Raw genomic sequence first — 19,290 nt, forward strand, 5'->3', positions numbered from 1 at the left:
GTAAAAATTACATATGTAACTAACCTGCACATTGTGCACATGTACCCTAAAACTCAAAGTATAATAATAATAAAAGAAAAGAAAAGAAAAATAAATAAATAAAATAGCTTTAGTAGGCAGTTCAGCGTAGGAAAAGGGGACTAATTGGAGTCAGAACGGCTGAGTTTAGATGTTGTGCCACTTACTAGTTGTACAAGCCAAAATAAATCACCTAATCTCTTTGGGCCTCAGCTTCCTCTTCTGTTAAATGGGGTCAACACTGCCCACATCAGAGTCATTGTGACACTCGAATGAGCTGACACCTGTAAGAATGCTTTGTAAACTGCAAGACTCTCCCAGAAAACTGGTCTCAGGGAAAGAGTAGGGATGGAGAGGCTGCCTTCCACATAAAGGTTTTTAAAATTTGCTCTCAAATCCCCAGATGAAATAATTAGGTAGACATTTGCGAACATGAAACACTTGTGACCAAATTGTGTGTATTTTCAGAATGAAAGCTTGTGTGAGAGGATCAGTTTGGCCTAAGTTATCTAAGTAATAGTTTCTCCTTTCACTTAAAATACTCAGACTCAAACTGTACTAATCATTTATATCAAAATATTTTTTAGAGCAAATAAGGGAAAGACAAAATATCAAGAGAAAACTAAAGCCAGAGTACTTCATGGCTGAATTTTCTTTCTCTACAATTTTCCCCTCAAATGCTCTAACTCCCTGTTTCATTGTTTGGGATAGGGATTTGTATAGTGAAGACATTGTATTCTGGGAAAAAGGTGACTTGCTTGTGTCTCTCCCATAGCCTTTGGCTATATTGTGCAAACTTCAGTCAATTATTTAACCCCACGGAGGAAAGTGTGGACTGAGAGCCTGTAAATATCCCAGATTTACCACCCAAGGTGTTGAGTTTAGGGTGAGTTGACTTAGAGGGAAGGAGGTGATATTTTAAATTTCTACACATTTAAACATTTCAGATGACACAATCTTCAGTTTTTAAAAGTAAAAGGGATTTACACTGACTGGCTATGGCCATTTTGTTTTTATTTCAAAATGGAAGCTCTGTGTGTACACGTAGGTGTTTCGGGATGCTGACAGATGTCAAATAGAAATTTAAGTACATTATAGCAGTGTTCTATGTAAAGACCTTTTAGTATTGAGACAAGGTGATAGCTAATTCTCTGAAATGTAGAAACCATGTATATCATATTTAATACATTAATACATTGATGGTTATGAATTGATTCATGGATTTGGCTCAATATATTTTTTCTTTTTTTTTCTTTTTTTTGAGATGGAGTATTACTGTGTTGCCCGTGCTGGAGTGCAGTAGCATGATCTCGGCTCACTGCAACCTCTGCCTCCCGGGTTCAAGCAGCCCGGAGTAGCTGGGACTACAGGAGCACACCACCATGCCCAGCTAAGTTTTGTATTTTTAGTAGAGATGGGGTTTCACCATGTTGGTCATGCTGCTCTCAAACTCCTGACCTCAGGTGATCCACCCACCTCGACCTCCCGAAGTGTTGGGATTACAGGTGTGAGCCACGGCGCCCAGCCTGTTTTCTACTTGAAAAATATTAAAAGTTATTCTCCAGCAGAGCTATGATTAGCTGGGCAGAGAATTCTGGAGAGGCACGCATAATTCATAGACTCTATCTATCAACAATTATGCTTGTATAATCCTCTTTCTTCCCCTCTCCAAGGTTACCTTTGATTGGGAGATGAACTGGCCAATAACACTCTGCTCTTCTATTCCACCCATTCCTGCTTTTTCCTCTGAAATTACTGGCTAATTCTAAACCCACCCATGCTGGTTCCATTTTTACTTCAGCTGGATATTTATCTTGGTGAGTGTGTTTGCTTATGTAAAATGAGGACTGTTTACTTAATGATACCAACAACCTTTGGAATATTGCTTTTTAATATAGAATCATATGTTCTTAAAATTCCTTGTAGCTGGGCGCGGTGGCTCACGCCTGTAATCCCAGCACCTTGGGAGGCTGAGGTGGGAGGATCATGAGGTCAGAAGATCGAGACCATCCTGGCTAACACAGTGAAACCCCGTCTCTACTAAAAATACAAAAAAATTAGCCGGGCGTGGTGGCGGGTGCCTGTAGTCCCAGCTACTCGGGAGGCTGAGACAGGAGAATGGCCTGAACCTGGGAGACGGAGCTTGCAGTGAGCTGACATCGCACCACTGCACTCCAGCCTGGGCAACAAAGCAAGACTCCATCTCAAAAAAAAAAAAAAAAAAATTCCCTGTAGAGGTTGCTCTATTTATCAGAGTTTGGGATTATTTTTATATTTTATATCTATAAAAGAATGTTTACTTGAAATTTTTTGTAGATTATTACCTGTTGAGCAAGTTGTTGGCTTGGAAGAAGGCTGGGGAAATGCACATAGAAGGGAATACCAGTATTTGCATGTTAGGGACCTAGACTAGGTCACTGAGAGCACCCAAGTCCCTCTGGAGCATCAACATTTGCCTCTGGTAATGCCCGATGCATGCTGGGAACACACAATGTTTGTGTTTATTGTCTTTGTTACTCTACTACTCATCCTGCATATTTACCCAGGTCAGAAGTCATTCCTGAATCCTCCCACTCCTTTGCTTCCTGCATCCAGTGATGTATCCAATTCCACTCCTCCTACTTTCTGACTCTGCCATGTCATCAATCTCCCTGCCTCTGGGACAGCCCTGTCTAGTCCGGTCTCCACACAATAGCAGCTAGCAGAGTGGTTTCTGTACAAGTCCCTATCTGACTATATGCCCCATCCAGGCACATCTTTTGCTTGAAACTCTTTATTGGCTTTTCTTTGTCCTCAGGATAAAGTGTAAACTTGGAGGACCCACAGAACTGTTCATGATCTGCCCTCTGCCACCATCTCAGTATCCTCCCCTTCTGTTTGTCAGCCCACACTCTGTGCCCCAGCCTCACTGAACCACTTGAAATGTCATGAAGGTTTTATGCACTCTCTACCTCCTGAATCTTAGTCCATGTTGTTCCTGTTGCCTGCAATATTGTTTCCCAGTCCACCTGGCACACATGTGGTTGGCCTACCCTAGTGTGGCACATAGTACGTGTTTAATTTGTATTCCGAGAATGAATGAGTGGAATGTAGAAATGGGAGGATGGGTAGGTGCATGGACCCCTGTGCAGCTGGAGTGGAGCCTGTCCTGGTACTGCTGCCCATCTACCTGTCCTGCCTGCACAACCACTATTCATGCAGCACTCCAGTAGGGCATGATGCTTCCTCTCCACATTTTGTCCCCCAGCACAGACCTGGCATGCAGAGAGTCAACAGCCAATCTGGCCCTCTGATATTGACTCTAGACTCAGTAATTGTCCCTGTTAGGGTTGGGAGGCTGGGCTGCCTCCTAGAGATTTCATTATTTGGTTCAAGAACTGCCTTTTGCTCCTCTTTGAAAATCCTGCTCCTTGATTTTCAGTGGTCAGATTGCATGATATTCAACCCAGACCTTTAATGTCTTGAGTCTTTTATAATGAAGATTCGAGAAAATAATTTTTAATTTTGAAAATAGTGACTTATTCCTCCTATGACTTAATAATCACTTAGTGTTCTTTGTTTCTTTTCCACTGGACTTAAGCGCCTTGATAGCAGGAAACATGTTTGGTTTTATTTGCTGTTTGTATCTCTAGAGACTAGAGCAGTATCTGGGACATAGCAGCTGTTTAAGTAAATAATTAAAATCAATGAGTAAATGAATGCAAGGGTGAATGAGCCAAGATAAATATTTGATTTTAAAAATTCAGGACAATTTTAGATTTATAGAATTATTGCAAAGATAGTATAGAGAGTTGCTGTATAACCTAAACCCAATTTATCCTATTAACATTTTATATTAGTATGATACATTTGTCACAATTAATGAAGCACAATATTCATATATTATTATTGTCTAAAGTTAATACTTTATTCAGATTTCATCAGTTTTCCCCTAATGTCTTTTTTTCTGTTGCAGGATCCTACATTGAGAAGTTACGCCCCTTCAGGCTCCTCTTGATTGTGACAATGTTTCAGATTTTTCTTGTTTTGATGAGTTTGATAGTTCTGGAGAGTATTAGTCAGGTATTTTAAAGAATGTTTTTCAGTTGGGATTTGCCTGATTATTTCATCATGATTAAAGTGAGGTGATGTGCTTTTGGAAGGAAGGACACAAAAGTAAACTGCTGTTTTCATCACATAATATCAACAGTACAAACTATCATCAGGATGACTTATCACTGTTGATGTTGGTCACCTTGGTCACTTGGCTGAGGTAGTGTTTGTCAGTTTTCTGCCGTGTTAAGTTACTTTTTTTCCTCCTTTCCCATGCTGTGCTTTTTGGAAGAAAGTTACTATGTGCAGCATAGACTTAAGGAGTGGGAGTTATATTCTACTTTTTTTTTTTTTTTTGAGACTGAGTTTTGCTTTTGTCACCCAGGCTGGAGTGCAATGATGCAATCTGGGCTCAATGCAACCTCCGCCTCCCAGGTTCAAGTGATTCTCCTGCCTCAGTCTCCCAAGGAGCTGGAATGAAGCACAATATTCATATATTATTATTGTCTAAAGTTAATACTTTATTTAGATTTCATCAGTTTTCCCCTAATGTCTTTTTTTCTGTTCCACCACAAAGCCTGGCTAATTTTTGTGTTTTTAGTAGAGACAGGGTTTTACCATATTGGACAGGCTGGTCTCGAACTCCTGACCTTAGGTGATCCACCCACCTTGGCCTCCCAAAGTATTGGGATTACAGGCATGAGCCACCGCACCCACCTATACTCTACTTTATTAAGAGTGAAATATCAAAATAAATAACCTGAAATTCTTCTGCATGGGAGATTGGTCTATTCGTCAAGATTTATTTATGTATTAAATAACTTCTGTATATCAGGATGGATATATGGATTTTTATTTTATATTTCAGGTTATAAATTCTACTTTATTACTCATTATTTCAGCTTTGGTCACTGGGAGCTCTTTCAGCTGGTTCCTATATCCCTTTGATATACCCACATCTTTTTTTTTTTTTTTCTAGTTTTTCCTTGCTTTCTTATACTATGAAGATTCTACAGGTTCATCTTGTATATTTTCTACCCCAGTGCTAAGATCAGCTATTTTTCCAAGAATTTCTTCTTTAATTGGAGAATGATTGTAGAAGCCAAGATCTGGTTGCTAGTTGCTACTGAGGTCTGCTGCTTTATTTAAGCCTTCTCAGCTGATACATGTGTCTATACTAACCCATGTGTATATACATCTATAAATATTTCTCTATGAATCTGTACCTGCTTAAGCTAAGCATGAATTCATACTGATGTCTCTCTGAACATTTAATTTTAAAAGTTATATTGAAAACATCAGACATAAATCCAGCCATATCAATAACTGCATTAAATGTAAATGGGATAAAACACTTCAGCAGAGTTCATCAGACTGGATAAGAAACCAAAATGTAACTATACATTGTCTACAAGAGACATGGAAAAGTGATATGTAAATAAAGACAAAAATATTAAAATCAAAGAGTAACATAATAAGTCATCAGGAAGATATATAACAATTATAAACATGTATGTGCTTAACAGAGTCCCAAAATGCATAAAGCAAAAATGATCGAATTGAAAGTAGGAATATGCAATTCAACAATGCTTGGGAGATTCTAATACCTGACTCTTAGTAATTTACAGAACAACTAGACATAAACTCAGCAAGGATATAGAACTTGAACAACTCTGTCAACTCACTTGATCTAACTGACATTTATAGACTACTCCACCCGACAATAGTAGTACATATCAAATATTTTCAGGAAAGACCATTTATGCTAGGACATAAAAGAAGTCTTAATAAATGAAAAAAATTTGAAATCAAACAAAACGTGTTCTCCAACTACAGTTGAATTGAATTAATTAACACAGAAATAAATGTGGGACCTGAGCAGTGAGCTCTCCTTTGGTTCACTTTATCAACGGCTTTGGCATACTGTTTAGGATGAGTTCCATGCACGTACAACTTGATGGTGGTGCATTCCTGAGCAATTTCCTCTCATTTCTCAGATTCCCCTTTCTTGGTGGGTTTTAGTTCCCCCACTCCACTGTGCACTTTCCATGACTGTGCCTGCATCTGAAGCCAAATGGTGGTGGACACACGGACAAAAAAAGCAACAGGGGTTTGCTCTACTTACTTGGAGCCACAGCTGCTCCAGTCATAAATTTTCTCCTCAGAGTTTCAGGTTCCTGCAGGCCTCCACTAATCATTTTGTTTTTGTGGAATTATCCTGGTGCTGGGGCTTGGGAAAACAGAACAAAGAAAAGCAAATACAGGCAGTTTCCCCTTACTGTCTCAAAGAGACTAATTCCTTTTCCTGCTTCTGAGTTAGAATTAGAGGACTTCTGGAGTTTTCTATATGTGGGCCCTCGTGGCCACTTCTGGGTTTTACGCTTCTGTGGGTACAAACTGGAGATACAAGAGGGAGAAAAAATGGGAACCTTACTGCCATTTCAGTGGTACTTTGAATTCTAGTTTTCTTTCCCTATCTCCCTAATACTGTGTCCGGAACTGGTGAGTTCTTGGTCTCACTGACTTCAAGAATGAAGCCGTGGACCCTTGTGGTGAGTGTTATAGTTCTTAAAGGCGGCGTGTCCAGAGTTTGTTCCTTCTGATGTTCGGATGTGTTCAGAGTTTTTTCCTTCTGGTGGGTTCATGGTCTCCCTGGCTCAGGAGTGAAGCTGCAGACCTTTGTGGGGTTAGTGTTACAGCTCTTAAGGCAGCATGTCTGGAGTTGTTTGTTCCTCCCGGTGGGTTGATGGTCTTGCTGGCTTCAGGAGTGAAGCTGCAGACCTTCGTGATGAGTGGTACAGCTCATAATAGCAGTGTGGACCCAAAGAGTGAGCAGCAGCAAGATTTATTGCAAAGAGTGAGAGAACAAAGCTTCCACAGTGTGGTAAGGGACCCAGATTGCCACTGCTTGCCGGGGCAGCCTGCTTTTATTTTCTTATCTGGCCCCACCCATATCCTGCTAATTGGTCCATTTTACAGAGAGCCGATTGGTCTGTTTTACAGAGAGCTGATTGGTCCATTTTGACAGGGTGCTGATTGGTACGTTTACAATCCCTGAGCTAGACAAAAAAGTTCTCCATGTCCCCACTAGATTAGCTAGATACAGAGTGTCGATTGGTGCATTCATAAACCCTGAGCTAGACACAGGGTGCTGATTGGTGTGTTCACAAACATTGAGCTAGATACAGAGTGTTGATTGGTGTATTTACAATCCCTTAGCTAGACATAAAGATTCTCCAAGTCCCCACCAGAGTCAGGAACCCAGCTGGCTTCACCCAGTGGATCGCGCACTGGGGCCTCAGGTGGAGATGCCTGCCAGTTCTGCGCCCTGGGACTGCACTCCTCAGCCCTTGGGCGGTTGATGGGACTGGGTGCCCTGGGGCAGGCAGCAGCCCTCGTTGGGAAGGCTCGGGCTGCGCAGGAGCCCACCTGGGGTGGGAGAGGGAGGGAGGCGGTGGGAGGCTCAGGCATGGCGGGCTGCAGGTCCCAAGCCCTGCCCAGTGGGGAGGCAGCTAAGGCCCAACGAGAAATCGAGCACAGCAGCTGCTGGCCTAGGTGCTAAGCCCCTCACTGCCCTGGGCTTGTGGGCCCGCTGCTTGGAGTGCGGGGCTGGCGAGCCTATGCCCACCCGGAACTCGCGCTGGCCCCCAAGTGCCTCCGGCCCCTGTTCCCGCCTGCGCCTCTCCCTCCACACCTCCCTGCAAGCTGAGGAAGCCGGACCAGCCTTGGCCAGCTCAGAAAGGGGCTCCCACAGTGCAGCGGTGGGCTGAAGGTCTCCTCAAGCGCGGGCAGAGTGGGTGCCAAGGCCGAGGAGGTGCCCAGAGCGAGGAGGGCTGCGAGGGCTGCCAGCATGCTGTCACCTCTCAATACTATTTACTTACCAGAGTACTCAAATAGCTGCTCCATGCAGTCTGTCCAGGTTTTACAGCTGCATTCGGTAGGAGAGACAGGGTGGAGTCTGCCTATGCCATCTTATCTGAAACTGTAACTCTCTCTGTTTGTTATTGATTGATTGATTGATTGATTGAGATATGGAGTCTTGCTCTGTTTCCCAGGTTGGAGTGTAGTGGCGAGATCTTGGCTCACTGCAACCTCTGCCTCCCAGGTTCCAGTAATTCTCCTGCCTCAGCCTCCCAAGTAGCTGGGATTACAGTCACCCACCACCACACCCAGCTATTTTTTTGTATTTTTAGTAGAGACAGGATATCGCCATGTTGGCCAGGCTGCTCTCAAACTCCTGACCTCAGGTAATCCGCCCACCTCAGCCTCCCAAAGTGCTCAGATTACAGGCATAAGCCACTGCGCCTGGCTGTTTAAGTTTTAAATCTAAGTAATACATACAGGGGACTATACCTGTATAGATATGTGGATATGTTTCCTTCAAGAGGAAATAAACTAATATATTAATTATACTTATTTACGAGTGGAAAGATCATAGTGTTTCTCTTTTTTTGTATTTTCTAAATTGTCTCACAGTTACCATACATTATACTAAAATAAAACCCAATACATGTTTTTTTAAAAAAAAGAACTCTAATACAATGAAACAGTTTCAGTAATTGGAAGTCCACAGTACCATTTGGTACAAAAAGTATGAAACATTTGGTTTCTATTTCCATATGAGAACCAGACTTTAAAAGCCCAGAGGTGCTTGAGACATCCTGTTGCTTTCTAGTTTTGGAAGATTGCTTTTGACTCCGCAAACTGATTCACCTCTACTGGATAACGATCCTGAAGCATGAATCCTTTCTTGTACCCTCTCCCTTTCTTTTTTCTGCTTCTCTTCCAGTGGATGAGGCCTCTAGGTAGCACTGTGGTTACAAAGTCAAATGCAGGCCCGGCACGGTGGCTCACGCCTGTAATCCTAGCACTTTAGGAGGCTGAGGCAGGTGGATCACAAGGTCAGGAGATCGAGACCGTCCTTGCTAGCACAGTGAAACTCCGTGGCCCGATCTTGGCTCACTGCAACCTCCGCCTCCCAGGTTCAAGCGATTCTCTTGCCTCAACCTCCCAAGCAGCTGGGACTACAGGTGCTGCCACCATGGCCGGCTAATTTTTTGTATTTTTAGTAGAGATGGGGTTTCACTGTGTTAGCCAGGATGGTCTCAATCTCCTGTCTTCATGATCCACCCTCCTTGGCCTCCCAAAGTGCTGGGATTACAGGTGTGAGCCACCACCACCGCCCTCAGGTGATTTTAAATAGTTTTGATTTGGACCTTAATTACATTAAAATTGACTAATCATTGATATAATTTGGATCAAAAATCTCATGTTGAGAGGAAATACCTAGTGTTGGAGGTGGGGACTGGTGGGAAGTGTTTTGGTCAGGGGGGACAGAACCCTTGTGGCTTGGTGCTGTTATCACCATAGTGAGTGAAGTCTCGCGAGATCTGGTGGTTTAAAAGGGTGTGTGGCACTTCCCCCACCTCTTGTTGCAGCTCTCACTGCTTGCTGTCCCTACCCCCGCTGTGCCTGCTCTGGCTGTGCCTCTGAGTAAATAAATGCCCCCGAAGCCTCCCCAGAAGCCAAGTAGGTGCCAGTACCAAGCTTCCTGTGCAGCCTGCAGAACTGTGAGTCAATCAAACCTCTTTTCTTTATATATTACCCAGCCTCAGGTATTTTTTATAGCAATGCAAGGACGGCCTAACACAACCATAATTCTCGTCTCATGATATGTGCTGTTCCTTAGTCCTTTCGTGACTCACTTTATTTTTCCATCTGGAAAAATCTATAATAACAATGTAATAAGCGCTAACTATGGAATAATGGTGATAGAATCTCATGTCCACTACCACCAACATAAATTGATTCTTGACAATAACCTGTATATAACCATAGCCTCCTTCCTAATCCACCCACCAATGTGCTTCCACCCATGCCATCATCATCCTCGGTCCTGTTTTCACCAGTCTTTTCCTTTCCTTTTTTTAGATTGAGGTAAAATTTACAGAAAAACTTAACCATTTTAAAGTGTATGTTTCAGAGTCATTTGGCACATTCACCATGTTGTGCAACCATTCATTACCTCTATTTATTTATTTATTATTACTATTATTGAGACAGAGTCTCCCTCTGTCACCCAGGCTGGAGTGCAGTGGCGCAATTTCGGCTCACTGCAACCTCTACCTCCCCAGTTTAAGCGATTCTCATGCCTCAGCCTCCCAAGTAGCTGGGATCACAGGTGCGCACCACCACGCCTGGGTAATTTTTGTATTTTTAGTAGAGATCGGGTTTTGCCATGTTGGCCAGGCTGGTCTCAAACTCCTGGCTTCAAGTTATCAGCCCACCTCAGCCTTCCAAAGTACTGGAATTACAGACATGAGAGCCATGGCACCGGGCCCATTACCTCTATATAATTCCATGATATTTTCATCACTCTTCCCCACAAAGAACCCCATATCCATTAAGCAGTCACTCCCATGTCTCCCTCCCCCAGCACCTGGCAACCATTAATCTGATTTTTGTCTCTATGGATTTTCCTACTCTAAATATTTCAAATAAATGGAATCATATAATGTATGACCTTTTGTGCCTGGTTACTTTTACTGTGCATAATGTTTTTGCGGTTCAAGCATGCTGTAGCATTTATCAATATTTACTTCTTTTTGTGATTGAGTAATATTCCGTTGTATGCATATACCACATTTTAAAATTCATTCGTTAGTTCATTGATATGTGTGTTGTTTCTACCTTTTGGTCCTTGAGAATAGTGCTGCTATGATCTTTCATGTGCCAAGTTTTGTTTGAATACATGTTTTCATTTCTCTTAGGTGTATGCATAGGAGTAAAATTGCTGGGTCATATGGTAATTCTATGTTTATCTTATTGAGGGACTACTAAATTATTTTCCACAGTGCTTGCACCATTTTATATTTCTAGCAATGCATGAAGGTACCAATTTCTCCACATCCCTTGCCAATCTTTTTATTTTTTAAAAAAATTATAGCCATCGTTGTGAGTGGGAAGTGATTCTCCTTGTGGTTTTGATTTGCATTTCCCTAATGACTAATGATGTTGAGAATCTTTTCATGTGCTTGTATCTTCCTGGGAGAACGTCTTATTCAAGCCCTTTGCCCGTTCTTATGTGTGTGTGTGTTGGGGGGAGGGGGGCCCTGTGTCTGTGTGCTTGTTTGTTGTTGAGGTATAAGAGAGTTTTAAAAAATACAATCTGGGTACTACACCCTTATCAGATAAATGATTTGAGAATATTTTTCTCCCATTCTGTAGGTTGTCTTTTCACTTTCTTGATCATGTCCTGTGATGCACAGATGTTTTAAATTTTGATGAAGTCTAATTTATCCTTCGATTGGTCTAATTTTTTCTTTGATTTCTTATGATTTTGGTAATATATCTAAGAATTCATTGACAAATGCAAGGTCATAAATATTTACTCCATATTTTCTTCTAAGAGTTTAATAGTTTTAGCTCTTATATGGAGATCTTTGATTTGAGTTAATGTTTGTATATGCTGTGAGGTAGGGTTCCAATTTCATTTGGATATCCAGTTGTCTCAGCATTGTTTGTGAAAGAGACTATGCTTTCTCTATTGAATGTTCTTGGCACCCTTGTCAAAAAATCACATATGTATGAGTTTATTTCTGGAGTCTCAATACTATCTCATTGTGTGTGTGTATGTGTGTGTATCCTTATGGCAATGCCACACTATTTTGATTACCATAGCATTGTAGTAAGTTTTTAAATTGTAAAGTGTGAGTTCTCCAACTTTTTCTTCTTCAAGACTTTCTTTGGTGATTTGGGGTCCCTTCAATTTCATGTGACTTTTAGGGATCAGCTTTTTCATTTCTGCAAAAGAAGCCACTGAGATGTTGCTAGAGATTGCATTGACTCTGTAAATTATTTTTAGAGTATTGACATGTTAACAGTATTAAGTCTACCAATCCGTAAGCACTGATGTTCTTCCATTTACTTAGCTTTTCTTTAATTTTATTTAGCAATATTTTTGTAGTTTTCAGTGTGTTAAGTCTTGAACTTTTTGGTTAAATGTATTCCTAAATATTTTATCCTTTTTGATGCTATTATAAATGGCTTCTTAGAATTTTCTTCTCAGAAACACAACTTATTTTTGAGTGTTGATCTTGTGTACTGCAATTTGGCTGAATTAGTTTATTAGCTCTACTAAGTGTGTATGTGTGTATGTATATTCCTTGTAATTTTCTATATACAAGATCATGTTATCTGCTAATAAAGATAGGTTAACTTCTCCCTTTCATTTCTTTTATTCTTCATTTTCTTTTATTTCTAGGTGTCTTTTACTTCTTTTTCTTCTCTAATTGTTCTGGCTAGAACTTCTATTGAAATATTAAATGGAGTATGAAGGTAGACATCTTTATCTTAGGGGGAAAGCTTTTGGTCTTTCACCATTGAATATAATGTAAGTGGTAGGTTTTTCACAAATGCCTTTCATCATGTTGAGGGGTTTCACTTCTGTGCTTAGTTTGTTGCATATTTTTATGATGAATGCTGAATATTTGCAAATATTTTTTCTGTGTCAAAATGAGATGATCATGTGTTTTTTCTTTCATTCTATTAATGCATGACATACTGCATTGATTTTTTTGGTATGTTTAGCCATTGTTTCATTACTGCAAGGATAAGTCCCACTCGGTTATAATATATAATTTACTTTTTTTATTATTATACTTTAAGTTCTAGGGTACAGGTGCACAACGTGTAGGTTTGTTACTTATGTATACATGTGCCGTGTTGGTTTGCTGCACCCATTAACTTGTCATTTACATTAGGTATTTCTCAAAATGCTATCCCTCCCCCATCCCCCCACCCTATGACAGGCCCCGCCCGGTGTGTGATGTTCCCCACCCTGTGTCCAAGTGTTTCCATTGTTCAATTCCCACCTATGAGTGAGAACATATGGTGTTTGTTTTTCCGTCCTTGTGATAGTTTGCTCAGAATGAGGGTTTCCAGCTTCATCCGTGTCCCTAAAAAGGACACGAACTCATCCTTTTTTATGGCTGCATAGTATTCCATGATATATATGTGCCACATTTTCTTTTTCTTTTTTTTTTTTTTTTTTTTGAGACAGAGTCTCACTCTGTCACCCAGGCTGGAGTGCAGAGGCCAGATCTCGGCTCACTGCAAGCTCCACTTCATGAGTTTACACCATTCTCCTGCCTCAGCCTCCCAAGTAGCTGGGACTACAGGCGCCCACCATCACGCCCGGCTAATTTTTTGTATTTTTAGTAGAGATGGGGTTTCACCATGTTAGCCAGGATGGTCTCGATCTCCTGACCTCTTGATCCGCCCACCTCGGCCTCCCAAAGTGCTGGGATTACAGGTGTGAGCCACCGCACCCACATTTTCTTAATCCAGTCTATCATTGATGGACATTTGGGTTGGTTCCAAGTCTTTGCTATTGTGAATAGTGCTGCAATAAACATACGTGTGCATGTGTCTTTATAGTAGCATGATTTATAATCCTTTGGGTGTATACCCAGTAATGGGATTGCTGGGTCAAATGGTATTTCTAGTTCTAGATCCCTGAGGAATTGCCACACTGTCTTCCACAATGGTTGAACTAGTTTACAGTCCCACCAACAGTATAAAAGTGTTTCTATTTCTCCACATCCTCTCCAGCACCTGTTGTTTCCTGACTTTTTAATAATTGCCATTCTAACTGTGTGAAATGGTATCTCATTGTGGTTTTGATTTGCATTTCTCTGATGACCAGTGATGATGAGCATTTTTTCATGTGTCTGTAGGCTGCATAAATGTCTTCTTTTGAAAAGTGTCTGTTCATATCTTTTGCTCACTTTTTGATGGGGTTGTTTGATTTCTTCTTATAAATTTGTTTAAGTTATTTGTAGATTCTGGATATTAGCCCTTTGTCAGATGAGTAGATTGCAAAACTTTTGTCCCATTCTGTAGGATGCCTGTTCACTCTGATGATAGTTTCTTTCACTGTGCAGAAGCTCTTTAGTTTAATTAGATCCCATTTGTCTATTTTGGCTTTTGTTGCCATTGCTTTTGATGTTTTAGTCATGAAGTCCTTGCCCATGTCTATGTCCTGAATGGTTTTGCCTAGGTTTTCTTCTAGGGCTTTTATAGTTTTAGGTCTAACATTTAAGTCTTTAATCCATCTTGAATTAATTTTTGTATAAGGTGTAAGGAAGGGATCCAGTTTCAGCTTTCTACATGTGGCTAGCCGGTTTTCCCAGCACCATTTATTAAATAGGGAATCGTTTCCCCATTTCTTGTTTTTGTCAGGTTTGTCAAAGATCAGATGGTTGTAGATGTGTGGTGTTATTTCTGAGGCCTCTGTTCTGTTCCATTGATCTATATCTCTGTTTTGGTACCAGTACCATGCTGTTTGGGTTACTGTAGCCTTGTAGTATAGTTTGAAGTCAGGTAGCATGATGCCTCCAGCTTTGTTCTTTTGGCTTAGGATTGTCTTGGCAATGCAGGCTCTTTATTTGGTTCCATATGAACTTTAAAGTAGTTTTTTCCAATTCTGTGAAGAATGTCATTGGTAGTTTGATGGGGATGGCAGTGAATCTATAAATTACCTTGGGCAGTATGGCCGTTTTCATGATATTGATTCTTCCTACCCATGAGCATGGAATGTTCTTCCATTTGTTTGTGTCCTCTTTTATTTCCTTGAGCAGTGGTTTGTAGTTCTCCTTGAAGAGGTCCTTCACATCTCTTGTAAGTTGGATTCCTAGGTATTTTATTATCTTTGTAGCAATTGTGAGTGGGAGTTCACTCATGATTTGGCTCTCTGTTTGTCTGTTATTGGTGTCTAAGAATGCTTGTGATTTTTGTACATTGATTTTGTATCCTGAGACTTTGCTGAAGTTGCTTATCAGCTTAAAGAGATTTTGGGCTGAGACGACGGGGTTTTCTAAATACACAATCATGTCATCTGCAAACAGGGACAATTTGACTTCCTCTTTTCCTAACTGAATACCCTTTATTTCTTTCTCCTGCCTGATTTCCCTGGCCAGAACTTCCAATGCTACGTTGAATAAGAGTGGTGAGAGAGGGCATCCTTGTCTTGTGCCAGTTTTCAAAGGGAATGCTTCCAGTTTTTGCCCATTCAGTATGATATTGGCTGTGGGTTTGTCATAAATAGCTCTTATTATTTTGAGATATGTCCCATCAATACCTAGTTTATTGAAAGTTTTTAGTATGAAGGGCTGTTGAATTTTGTTGAAGGCCTTTTCTGCATCTGTTGAGATAATCATGTGGTTTTTGTCTTTGGTTCTGTTTATGTGATGGATTATGTTTATTGATTTGCGTATGTTGAACCAGCCTTGCATCCCAGGGATGAAGCCAACTTGATCTTGGTGGATAAGCCTTTTGGTATACTGCTGGATTCCGTTTGCCAGTATTTTATTGAGGATTTTCACATCAATGTTCATCAGGGATATTGGTCTAAAATTCTCTTTTTTTGTTTGTGTCTCTGCCAGGCTTTGGTCTCAGGATGATGCTGGCCTCATAAAATGAGTTAGGGAGGATTCCTTCTTTTTCTATTGATTGGAATAATTTCAGAAGGAATGGTACCAGCTCCTCTTTGTACCTCTGGTAGAATTTGGCTGTGAATCTGTCTGGTTCTGGACTTTTTTTGGTTGATAGGCTATTAATTATTGCCTCAATTTCAGAGCCTGTTATTGGTCTATTCAGTGATTCAACTTCTTCCTGGTTTAGTCTTGGGAGGGTGTATGTGTCCAGGAATTTATCCATTTCTTCTAGATTCTCTAGTTTATTTGCACAGAGGTGTTTATAGTATTCTCTGATGGTAGTTTGTATGTCTGTGGAATCAATGGTGATATCCCCTTTATCATTTTTTATTGAGTCTGTTTGATGCTTGTCTCTTTCCTTCTTTATTTGTCTTGCTAGCAGTCTATCAATTTTGTTGATCTTTTCAAAAAACCAGCTCCTGGATTCATTGATTTTTTTGACGGGTTTTTTGTGTCTCTATCTCCTTCAGTTCTTCTCTGATCTTAGTTATTTCTTGCCTTCTGCTAGCTTTTGAATTTGTTTGCTCTTGCTTCTCTAGTTCTTTTAGTTGTGATGTTAGGGTGTTGATTTGAGATCTTTCACTGCTTTCTCTTGTGGGCATTTAGTGCTATAAATTTCCCTCTACACACTGCTTTAAATGTGTCCCAGAGATTCTGGTATGTTGTGTCTTTGTTCTCATTGGTTTCAAAGAACAACTTTATTCTGCCTTCATTTCGTTATGTACCCAGTAGTCATTCAGGAACAGGTTGTTCAGTTTCCATGTAGATGTGCAGTTTTGAGTGAGTTTCTTAATCCTGAGTTCTAATTTGATTGCACTGGGGTCTGAGAGACAGTTTGTTGTGATTTCTATTCTTTTACATTTGCTGAGGAGTGCTTTACTTCCAACTATGTGGTCAATTTTGGAATAAGTGAGATGTGGTGCTGAGAAGAATATATATTCTGTTGATTTGGGGTGGAGAGTTCTGTAGATGTCTATTAGGTCCACTTGGTGCAGAGCTGAGCTCAAATCCTGGATATCTTTGTTAACCTTCTGTCTCATTGATCTGTCTAATATTGACAGTGGGGTGTTAAAGTCTCCCATTATTATTGTGTGGGAGTCTAAGTCTCTTTGTAGGTCTCTAAGGACTTGCTTTATGAATCTGGGTGCTCCTGTATTGGGTGCATATATATTTAGGATAGTTAGCTCTTCTTGTTGAACTGATCCCTTTACCATTATGCAATGGCCTTCTTTGTCTCTTTTGATCTTTGTTGGTCTGTTTTATCAGAGACTGGGATTGCAACCCCTGCGTTTTTTTTTTTGTTTGTTTGTTTTTTTTTTGCTTTCCATTTGCTTGGTAGATCTTCCTCCATCCCTTTGTTTTGAGCCTATGTGTGTCTCTGCACGTGAGATGGATCTCCTGAATACAGCACACTGATGGGTCTTGACTGTATCCAATTTGCCAGTCTGTGTCTTTTAATTGGAGAATTTAGCCCATTTACATTTAAGGTTAATATTGTTACGTGTGAATTTGATCCTGTCATTATGATGTTCGCTGGTTATTTTGCCCATTGTTTGATGCAGTTTCTTCCTAGCATTGATGGTCTTTACAATTTGGCATGTTTTTGCAGTGGCTGGTACCGGTTGTTCCTTTCCATGTTTAATGCTCCCTTCAGGAGCTCTTGTAAGGCAGGCCTGGTGGTGACAAAATCTCTCAGCATTTGCTTGTCTGTAAAGGATTTTATTTCTCCTTCACTTATGAAGCTTAGTTTGGCTGGATATGCAATTCTGGGTTGAAAATTCTTTTCTTTAAGTATGTTGAATACTGGCCCCCACTGTCTTCTGGCTTGTAGGGTTTCTGCTGAGAGATCCGGTATTAGTCTGATGAGCCCATCAGACTAACAAGGGACCAAAAAGTGTTCCCTTTTTGGGTAACCCGACCTTTCTCTCTGGCTGCCCTTAGCATTTTTTCCTTCATTTCAACCTTGGTGAATCTGACAATTATGTGTCTTGGGGTTGCTTTTCTCAAGGAGTATCTTTGTGGTGTTCTCTGTATTCCTGAATTTGAATGTTGGCCTGCCTTGCTGGGTTGGGGAAGTTCTCCTGGATAATATCCTGAAGAGTGTTTTCCAGCTTGGTTCCATTCTCCCCATCACTTTCAGGTACATCAATCAAACGTAGATTTGATCTTTTCACATAGTCCCATATTTCTTGAAGGCTTTGTTCATTTCTTTTTACTCTTTTCTCTTTAAACTTCTCTTCTCACTTCATTTCATTAATTTGATCTTCAATCACTGGTACCCCTTCTTCCACTTGATCAAATCGACTACTGAAGCTTGTGCATGTGTCACATAGTTCTCATGCCATGGTTTTCAGCTCCATCAGGTCATTTAAGGTCTTCTCTACACTGTTTATTCTAGTTAGCCATTCATTTAATCTTTTTTCAAAGTTTTTAGCTTCCTTGCGATGGGTTTAAACATCCTCCTTTAGCTCAAAGAAGTTTATTACCGACTTTCTGAAGCCTACTTCTGTCAACTCCTCAAAATCATTTTCTGTCCTGCTTTGTTCCGTTGCTGGCGAGGAGCTGTGATCCTTTGGAGAAGAATGGGCATTCTGTTTTTTAGAATTTTCAGCTTTTCTGCTCTGGTTTCTCCCCATCTTTGTGGTTTTATCTACCTTTGGTCTTTGATGATGGTGACCTACAGATGGGGTTTTGGTGTGGATGTCCTTTTTGTTGATGTTGATGCTATTCCTTTCTGTTTGTTAGTTTTCCTTCTAACAGTCAGGTCCCTCAGCTGCAGGTCTGTTGGAGTTTACTGGAGGTCCACTCCAGACCTCGTTTGCCTGGGTATCACCAGCGGAGGCTGCAGAACAGCAAATGTTGCTGCCTGATTCTTCCTCTGGAAGCTTCGTCTCAGAGGGGCACCTGGCTGTATGAGGTGTCAGTCGGCCGCTACTGGGAGGTGTTTCCAAGTTAGGCTACACAGGGGTCAGGGACCCACTTGAGGAGACAGTCTGTCCCTTTTCAGACCTCACACACCATGCTGGGAGAACCACTGCTCTCTTCAGAGCTGTCAGACAGGGACATTTAAGTCTGCAGAAGTTTCTGCTGCCTTTTGTTCAGCTATGCCCTGCCCCCAGAGGTGGAGTCTACAGAGGCAGGTGGTCCTCGTTGAGCTGCGGTGGGCTCCACTCAGTTCAAGCTTCTAGGCTGCTTTGTTTACCTACTCAAACCTCAATAATGGCAGACGCCCCTCCCCCAGGCAGGCTTGCCACCTTGCAGTTCCATCTTGGACTAGCAGAGAGCAAGGCTCTGTGGGCATGGGACCCACTGAGCCAGGTGTGGGATATAATCTCCTGGTGTACCATTTGCTAAGACCATTGGAAAAGCGCAGTGTTTAGGTCATAGTTGCCCAATTTTCCTGGTATAGTCTGTCACAGCTTCCCTGTCACAGCTTCCCTTGGCTAGGAAAGGGAAATCCCTCGACCCCTTGCACTTCCCAGGTGAGGCGATACACCATCCTGCTTTGGCTCGCCCTCCGTGGGCTGCACCCACCTTCCGACCAGTCCCAATGAGATGAACCAGTTACCTCAGTTGGAAATGCAGAAATCACCTGTCTTCTGTTCTCGATGACGCTGGGAGCTGCAGACCAGAGCTGTTCCTATTCGGCAATCTTGGAACGGACCTCTTACTTTTTTTTTGTCTCACCCTGTCACCCAGGCTGGAGTGCAGTGGTGCAGTCATGCCTCACTGAGCCTCAATATCC

General features: G+C 41.3%; 1 protein-coding gene across 1 annotated transcript in view; it reads left to right on the plus strand.

Annotated features, from left to right (window-relative positions):
• The first annotated feature begins 345 nt into the window (after nt 1-345).
• The window catches only part of MAT1A (methionine adenosyltransferase 1A), a 52,247-nt gene continuing 33,302 nt past the window's right edge, over nt 346-19,290 (plus strand). Inside the window, exons 1-2 of the mRNA XM_054522366.2 lie at nt 346-392; nt 1,283-1,835. The gene's annotated coding sequence lies outside the window, so the exon portion shown is untranslated. The remainder of the gene's footprint in view (nt 393-1,282; nt 1,836-19,290) is intronic.

The sequence above is a fragment of the Pongo abelii genome, chromosome 8 (assembly GCF_028885655.2).
Source record: "Pongo abelii isolate AG06213 chromosome 8, NHGRI_mPonAbe1-v2.0_pri, whole genome shotgun sequence".
Classification (NCBI taxonomy): Eukaryota; Metazoa; Chordata; class Mammalia; order Primates; family Hominidae; genus Pongo; species Pongo abelii.